Genomic DNA, 8,924 nt, shown 5'->3' on the forward strand with positions numbered 1-8,924 from the left:
CTTGTACCTGTTTCTGGGATGGGGTCAGTTTGCTCAAGAGATTAATTTTTATTGGTATTGGAATGACTTTTTGTTAAAACTTTTTGTGGTTGAATTTTTTTTTAAATATTTTAATTCGATGTGTAAGGAAAAGTAAGTATGTTTTGCCGTTTCAACGAATGAAAACGAGTGAGTATTACCAAAGTTATGTTTGAATTAATATGACTTTAAAAGTTTTAGGTATAGGCCTAAAATGTAACAATAATAGTTAATATACAGCATCATATGGTCAGCAGAAGAAAAGTATGTCATTTCAGTGTCTTTGACCCGGGGTCCTTGACCACTGAACAGCGTGATATCATGTTGATAACAGATCTAAGAATCAAAATCATATGGACCATATTGATGTCAAAGTAATTATCTATCCTATCCTGTGTCGTTTTATGGATAAAAATGACCCAAAATGCTATTGATGAAATAGTTGCTATCATGAACATCAGTTTTGCCTTTTCAACGGGAAAAATCCGATGCAAAATAAAGTTTTTAGGGCCTAGCTATAATATGGGCATAATTTATGCATGTAGGCCTATAGTATTGAACAATGTACCCATGTGCACTTATAGATAAATAAATTGTCTTACTTTATTAATTTAATAACTTCTATGTTATAAATAAAATGACACATAACGTAAGTGAAGCTACTTTCTATCTTTTTTATTTGATTCATAAACTTACAGTCAAAACACACAAGAGTGAAGATTGCAGTGAGTAACTAGAAGGCTATATATTTGTACACAAATACGGCTATACCCGCATGTTATCGGTTTACACAAACTTACAGTCCTTATTTGCTGAGGACTTATTGTCAGTCTCTCTAATTCACAGTGAAGCTATGCAATTTGATAGATTGAAATTCACAATATGCAATTTGATTAGGAGAAAGCTATTCCAGAGGGAGTATGTAAATTAAATCGAACAGCCATTTCAGAGGGAGTATGTAAATTAAATAGAACAGCTATTTTGGGATCATTTCAGAGGGAGTATGTAAATTAAATGGAACAGCCAAAGGTATGTAAATTGAATGGAACAGCCTTAACGCTTCACACATGGTATTTCCAATTATCATCATCTATAATTATTATAGGCCTAATACGCTATTGAAATTCACAATATGCAATTTGATTAGGGGAAAGCTATTCCAGAGGGAGTATGTAAATTAAATGGAACAGTCATTTCAGAGGGAGTATGTAAATTAAATAGAAAAGCCTATTTTGTGGCCATTTCAGAGGGAATATGTAAATTAAATAGAACAGCCAATGGGTATGTAATTTAACTGGTACAGCCTTAACGTTTCTGTCATCTATATTATTATAATTACGCTATTGTCTGTGAATGGGGTGGGGTGGGTGTTATTAACAATATAATTCGCAGGTGCAATCTGTGTACAAACTCCGAGCACTGAAGCTGCTTTATTTGATGATAAACGGACGGCCCTTTTTTAACATTTGGGGCCCTGGCCCATAATATTTGACTTATGAGGCTGTACACATGTTGAAGTATAATTCTCAAGTGCTATCAGTAGACTCAAGCTGGGCACTGTAGCTGCTTTATTTACTGAGTAACGGCTGGCCCTATGTTTTAGCGTTTGGGGCCCTGGGCCCATACTATGTGACATATGGGGCTCATATGTACATAAAACAATATAATTCTCAGGTGCAGTCTGTGTACAAACTATGAGCTCTGAAGCAGCTTTATTTGATGAAAAACGGCCGGGCCTTTGCTTTAACATTTGGGGCCCGGGCCCATAATATTTGACTTATGGGGCTCATGTGCATATGTTGAAATATAATTCTCAAGTGCTATCAGCAGACTCAAGCTGGACATTGTAGCTGCTTTCTTTACGGAGTAACGGCCGGCCCTATGTTTTAGAGTTTGGGGCCCTGGGGCCCATATTATGTGACACATGGGGTTCATATATACGTATAACAATATAATGCTGAAGACCTATTAGTGTACCAAATCTAAACCCTGTAGCTACTTTATTTGCTGAGAAACGACTGGCCCTTTGTTTTAACATTTGGGCCTCTGGGGCCCCTAGTCTTAAACATCTGGGGCCAAAATGGGCAGAAGACACATTACAACTTAGGGCCCATACATGTGCCACATATGAGCCCTAGTGCCCTTGTAGTTTTATAGCTGGCCTTGTTAATCTGTTGCCCCTTATTTTAACGTTTGGGGCCCTGGGGCCCATAATATATGACATATGGGACTCATGTATACTTGTATATATAGAGTACCCCTGGAGCTATCAGTGTACCAACTCAGGGCCCTGAGGCTGCTTCATTTGATGAGAAACAGCATGCTTTGTATTTTTACATTTGGGCCCCTAGGGCCCGTGACCTTGACCTCTGGAGCCAAGATGTGCAAAGGATAAATCTACATGGGGTAGGGCCCATAAGTGTATCACATATGGGGCCCTGGGGCCCTTATAGTTTTAGCACTAGCCTTGTCAATCTGTTGCCCCTTTTTTAACATTTGGGGCCCGGGGGCCCATAATATATGACATATGGGGCTCATGTATACTTGTATATATAGAGTACCCTGGGGCTATCAGTGTACCAACTCAGGGCCATGAGGCTGCTTCATTTGATGAGAAACGGCATGCTTTGTATTTTTACATTTGGGCCCCTGGGGCCCGTGACCTTTGACCTCTGGGGCCAAGATGGGCAAAGGATAAATCTGGGGTAGGGCCCATAAGTGTACCACATATGGGCCCTGTGGCCCTTGTAGTTTTAGCGCTAGCCTTGACAGAATGTTGTGTTTGATGGAGGAGAAGGAGAAGGAGAAGGAGAAGAAACCATAGAATGGCAATATACCCGTTCATGCTTCGCATGCGGGTATAATCAGTCCTTTATAAATGTTCTTGCCACCATCTATCATATAGTAAACTATACATTGCGAATTAATATCAAATTTTAAAATTATGTACATGTAAGGTGAGTTTATATTATGTTATATGGCGAATTTAAGGAGTATTTCGTGATCCTAGCATCCTCTTTTTATGACATTTTTCAGTAGATATCCACAAAAAAAGCTTATTCTAAAAATTTCAGTTGATTCCGATTTTGCCTTTACGAGTTATGCATGGTTATGTGTACACAATGTGTTGCAATTTTGTTCTGGTATACCAGAACGAAATTCAAATTTCACGATTACTTTGCTAACGAATTAATCTGCAAGAAATATTTTGTACATAAACATTATGTAGCCAGAGGTTTCCAGTGATATAAAAATCTCAACTTTTTTTGAGAAAAGTTAGGGATGATGCTGTGGATCACGAAATGCCCTTTTTAACTAAAACCTGCAGTCAGTGCAGTGTAGTATTTGTGACGTGGTATATCGAAAGCAGGCACTTTTGGGCAGGATCGTAAATGGAGAAATAGCCAAAAATCTACCCGGGGTGATTTTTTCACGATTTGAGTTTATGATGTTATTAATGTTTAAAATATTTTTATTTAAATATAGGCTACTCTCATTACATAAGCTACGTACGTGTATCGCTTGATCAATTCCCTCCACTGGTTGTTTCTTGATCTTCCTTTGCATTCTCCCCTTTAAGAATACACTTGACTTTGCAATTAATGAACCTCAGTGCTTTGATTTGAAATAGTTATTCTTATTTGGGCAATTCCAAGCGTTGCGGAATGATGCAGCAGCCAAATATGTATTAACAGCATAAGGTGAATAGCATAATGTTAATCTATTTTTGGTATATGAATAATTAAGGTAGGAGAAACTTTTCCAAACCACCCTAATTTCCTAATTTCCATATGCAAAGTTCGCGTTGCGGAATGATGCGTACGGGAGCAGTATTTTTTTGTACTAAAACATTCTTGGCAAACTCTGTGAGTTTAGTAATCTGAGATATTAAATTTGCCATTTAATGTACAGCTTAGGATGTAAACTAACAATTGTCAGTATCCATTTGAAAAAATTCGTTGGTATCGTCTCTTTATGCCAAATATTCCGACACTAGGTTACGTTACGGAATGATGCAAGGAGCGTAGCGGAATGATGCTGTGTGTAAAACCCCATAGAAAATAAAAATCAGTCCATGTTTGAAAATGAAAATAAAAATATCAATAGATTTGAGTAAATTGTGTTTTATATACTTAGCTACTTATGTTAGCTGACAAATATCAATATTTATCCAAAAATATTTATCACCGATTTGTTTTAATAATTCCAATAATTTGTGCTGCAAGTTCACATTTTGGAATTAAAATTATGTCAACATTCTGCTAGTCTAAAATTCCTTGAAGTGAAATTTAGCACTGGATCTTAGCCATAGAATGTACTATAACAACTATCTATCAAGTAATTATTATCACCGTTTTATTTTATTGTAAATCTAAAGAAAAATCCTTGCAATACATGAATCCTTATCGCGTTGTGGAATGATGCAAGGGGTTTTGTGGGGGAAATGTCACTTACAATGGTTCAGGCAATGCTGAAACATCAATTACTGTAAAGATAGTTCTGTGCAATGCATTTCAGAAAGTTTTAACCCAAAATTGTGTATAATTTTTTTCAAACTGGTACATTATGAATTATGCATCATTCCGCAACGTTGCGTAATGATGCAACTTTAATTGGTCGTTACCACCGCAAATTAGACTTTTTGAAAATTGTTTTTGTTTCATTGGATAGGGATGAATAAATTTGCTTTGCATTCTAGTTTAATGAAAATCAACCTATTTCAACATTGCAGTGGTAAAAAATGATAGTTTGAGTAAATAGTTTGAGTAACTTATAGACTTCATTCATATTCACATGCATAATTTGTTTCCAAAATTTACAGTACAGAACAGTTGCTGTGTTTTTAACTTTGCTGCTTTTACCAGTCAAGAATATGCAAATTTATGCAAATTAGGATGTTTTTCTAACAATGAACACCATTTCCTTATAACAAAAAAGTCAGTTTTCAGAAAATATAGCTTTTTAGCTACAATATGAGACCAAAATCACATTCTTGACTTGATTTTTAAATTTTGACAATTTGGGCGAGGTTGCTTGGAATTGACCATTTACTAAATATTGATTGCATGCATGTTAAATTTCACTGAAATATTAATTGCATGTTCAATATCACTTACCATGCCATGGTCTTAATAATAGGGCATGAGTACGAGTACGGGCACGGGTTCGAAGCCATGGGAAATTTGTACTCCAGTACGTGTACGGGTACGGTTCCCAGTATGAGTACGATACGGGCCATGGGTGCGGGTATGGAAATTGGGACCTCAAGTACTTGTACATGTATGGGTCCTATTATGGGTATGGGTATAAACAAATCAATTAAACAAGTACAAAAAGAGATTAAATATTGGTAGTCATAGTGAATCTAGCCTAAAGGTGGCATGTTTTTGGATGCAAGTGAATGAAAAAACTATGTCTATGTATGGACACCCAAACTCTTCAATACTAATTCAACATTATTTAGCAGTGATATAGCTTTCGAGTCTGGACTCGGACTCAAATCCGGACTCAATTCCACTTTTTGCTGGACTCGGACTCGGCTCAGAATCAAACATTAAGCTCATTACTAGGACTGAGGCTCGAGGTCGACCCCAGTCCGATTCCAATCCAAACAATCCATACTGTACAATGTGGACCTAAAGTGAAGTTTTCCAAGTAAGTGGAATCATTCATGCACATCTATACATCCACCGGATTATCCATTACCTTAATCATATAATTATTATCATTAATTATGCACATCTGGATAATTATATCCATGTTTTATTAATATTTTAAAACTCCTATAAAATCTCCTATAAATCCCAAATTTCTGTAGGGTAAGGACCTCTCTATTCATTTGACTCAGATGCAAGCCCAAGCCTGGGCACATGAAGTATACATGTGGCTGGCGGGAAATCTCACACCAGTCACATTATCATGTAGTTTTACATTATGTACTGCAGCATACAAGAAGTAGAGTGTGTTTGGATGGGGAATATCAAAATGATTAAAAGCTATAATAATAATGATATTTTAACATGCTAACTTGAAATTCACCACAAAAGAATAAATCTTGAAATGCTTTCCCGGTTTGCTGGTTTTTTTTCCTGTATTGATCAGTCATTGTATGAATGAGACATTTACTGTTGAACATACATGGGTGGCAGTGTGCACAGGCTTTTACGATATATTTCTGTGTGCAGCATTCATGTTCATTTTGTGCAGCCAAGGCTGGGTTTATCTTATTCAGGGCCCAGGACCAGGCTAAAATAAAATTAAGGGCACTTGCTATAGTTTTCTATCTGGGATACTCCCCACCCAACACCATCCATGATCAATGATGTTCCCTTTTCGTTTTGATTGTGGTCAGAGGACTCACAGTGGGATTCATGAGTGGAGTTAACATGCATCTGGGAAGTGAGAGTATTATATTCTCAGCATTTGTGTAGCCATGTACTGTATGGTACCCGTACCCATGTGTACGGGTACGGGTTCCGGACCATGAGTGGATTGAGTACGGATACGGGTCCCAGGCCTAGTTCCAGTAACTGTAACTCGTCGTACCTAGAGTTACAGTTCCCGCTATAAACATCTTTTCCACAAATAAGAAACATCACAATATGTGGGCTCCAGGCCATGAGTACGGGTACGGGTCCCAGTCCATGAGTACGGTTGTAAGAGCTATTTTCTTACATAAAATAAATGATGGCACACATATAAATGATGATACTAAAGATAATCAAGTTGTTTGTTAATATCTATATACAGCTGTACAATTTATTTCACTTCCATCTTTATATATCTCAATGCTTAGAGAGTGTCGGGTAGAATGACCCAAGGGTGGGGTTTGGAATGTAGGAGCAGAAACTAAGAGAGAGAATACAATAGATAGTTAGGTAATAGTGTTAACAAATATAAAAGAGAGAGAGGAGAGAGATGAAGAAAGAACTAGATAAGGCTTAAGATAATGTTATTTTCTACTGAAGGACATTAGTGAAAGGGCAGGGATTTAAGGGATTTACAATTTACATTAGTACATGTAATATCTGATCTTACACGGTTACGGGGCCTTACCGAAGCCATGGGGTACGGGTACGGGTACGGAAATTAGGACTCGTGTATGGGTATAAAAAGTCTGCTATATGGCGCATTTACTTAGAGTATTAAGTTTGTTGTATAAATATTACTTGCCCATTGTATTTCATCATAAACAAATTATTGTCTACTATGTTATTCGCCACTTGCACGGTTCCGCCATTATGCACTATATGCGGGAGAGCCTCGAACTGGCAGCATACATGAAAGGAAGAATTACGTAACCTTACACAGAATGTTATATGACTGGTTCAATTCCCATTCATGTATGCTGCCAGTTCGAGGCTCTCCCGCACATAGTGCATAATGGCGGAACCGTGCAAGTGGCGAATAGGCCTACTCTCCATTGATGGATCTCATTAGTTGTTTCTTTATCATTTTGATAGGGTACTTACCTATTATACTGTCTTTAACCGTTTCATTATATCCAGCTCTGTAATGTGATGATTATCAACTTTAATAGCACTTTATTAGCACTTCTATTTAGCTTATTTTATGTTGATCAGCCATAACTTCATGATTGCAGTACCCGTCCTCCGTAGTCTATGATCATTAGCATGCTCTGATACCCTGGCACTCGTTGGCACTGGTATACATGTACATACAATTTATTTCAATATCTATGCTAACCGACAACTCATTCTACGGCTTCTCGGTTTAAATCACTATCCAATATCGTAGGTCTAGTTCGAGAAGGAATTGAAACAAATAGCATGTATGCATGTGAAATGTTCCAAAGATTTATCGATTGAGTGAATAGAAGAGGTTAACTACCATGCATAAGCAAGCACGTATATTAACGGCCTTTACAATATTTTCTTATGTTCTTGATCAGGTATGAGATAATAGTTGTATTAAACGAAATTATGTGGCTTACAAATAAGGCCAAATAAAAAAATAAACATGTTTCACGTCCCCTCCCGCTTCCTTTTTTGAGGTTTCTTCAATTTTATTTTTATTTTTGAAATTCAGTTATAACTTTTCAAAAATATGTCTAGGAAGTAGAGATGCTTTCTATAGCCTTGCTAATATACAAGAAACACTTTTATAAGGTTTTTTGATAGTTAGAGGGGGCCTATGGCTCAGAACAAGAAATAAAAAGAGGCCTCCTCCTTTTTCCAGGCATTATTGTATACGCTTAGACAGCTCTAATTATGGGTATTTACACTGATTTTGCGATAAAAAATAAAAAATAAAAAGCCCCCTCTTCCTCCTTTTTTTCAAAAACCCGGACGTGAAACATGTTTTTTATTTTACTTGGCCTAAATCGTCTTCAATCAATCGTCTATACTGTTTCCATAGTTAAGCAAGTAGAAGTAGATTGCCAACTTTCAATATAGCACCGTCTTATGAAGTAGTGCAAAACAGCGTTCAGCAAAAAAAGTAATTGTGTATTATAGACTCTATACGATAAACAAGATTTTTTTCTGAATTGGCCGTATTTTATGTGTAATAAAATCAATCGCATTATCGTGTGCACTTAAACGACCCCGGCGAAGGTCAAACTATTTCAATGGACTTACATCGATGGCCAAAACTGCTTTTCAATACTTTATTCATTCTTGATTGCAATATTGACAAAATTCGCTTTAAATGGTTAAGCTCGACCAAATCTGCTCTCGATAAATGTGATATGAACCGCCTTTTCACAAATGACGCGTCTATCAACATGATCAATCCACACTGGGCCAAATGTTGTAAAGAAATTATGAAAAATTTGTATGAAATCTCGTGGTATGACAATGCCAAAACCAAATCTTCTCTGGCTGAATATGTTAAGTTTAAACAAACACTTGCCTTTGAAAACTACCTTCTTGACAAAACTGATT

Source organism: Amphiura filiformis, chromosome 2 (genome assembly GCF_039555335.1).
Source record: "Amphiura filiformis chromosome 2, Afil_fr2py, whole genome shotgun sequence".
NCBI lineage: Eukaryota > Metazoa > Echinodermata > Ophiuroidea > Amphilepidida > Amphiuridae > Amphiura > Amphiura filiformis.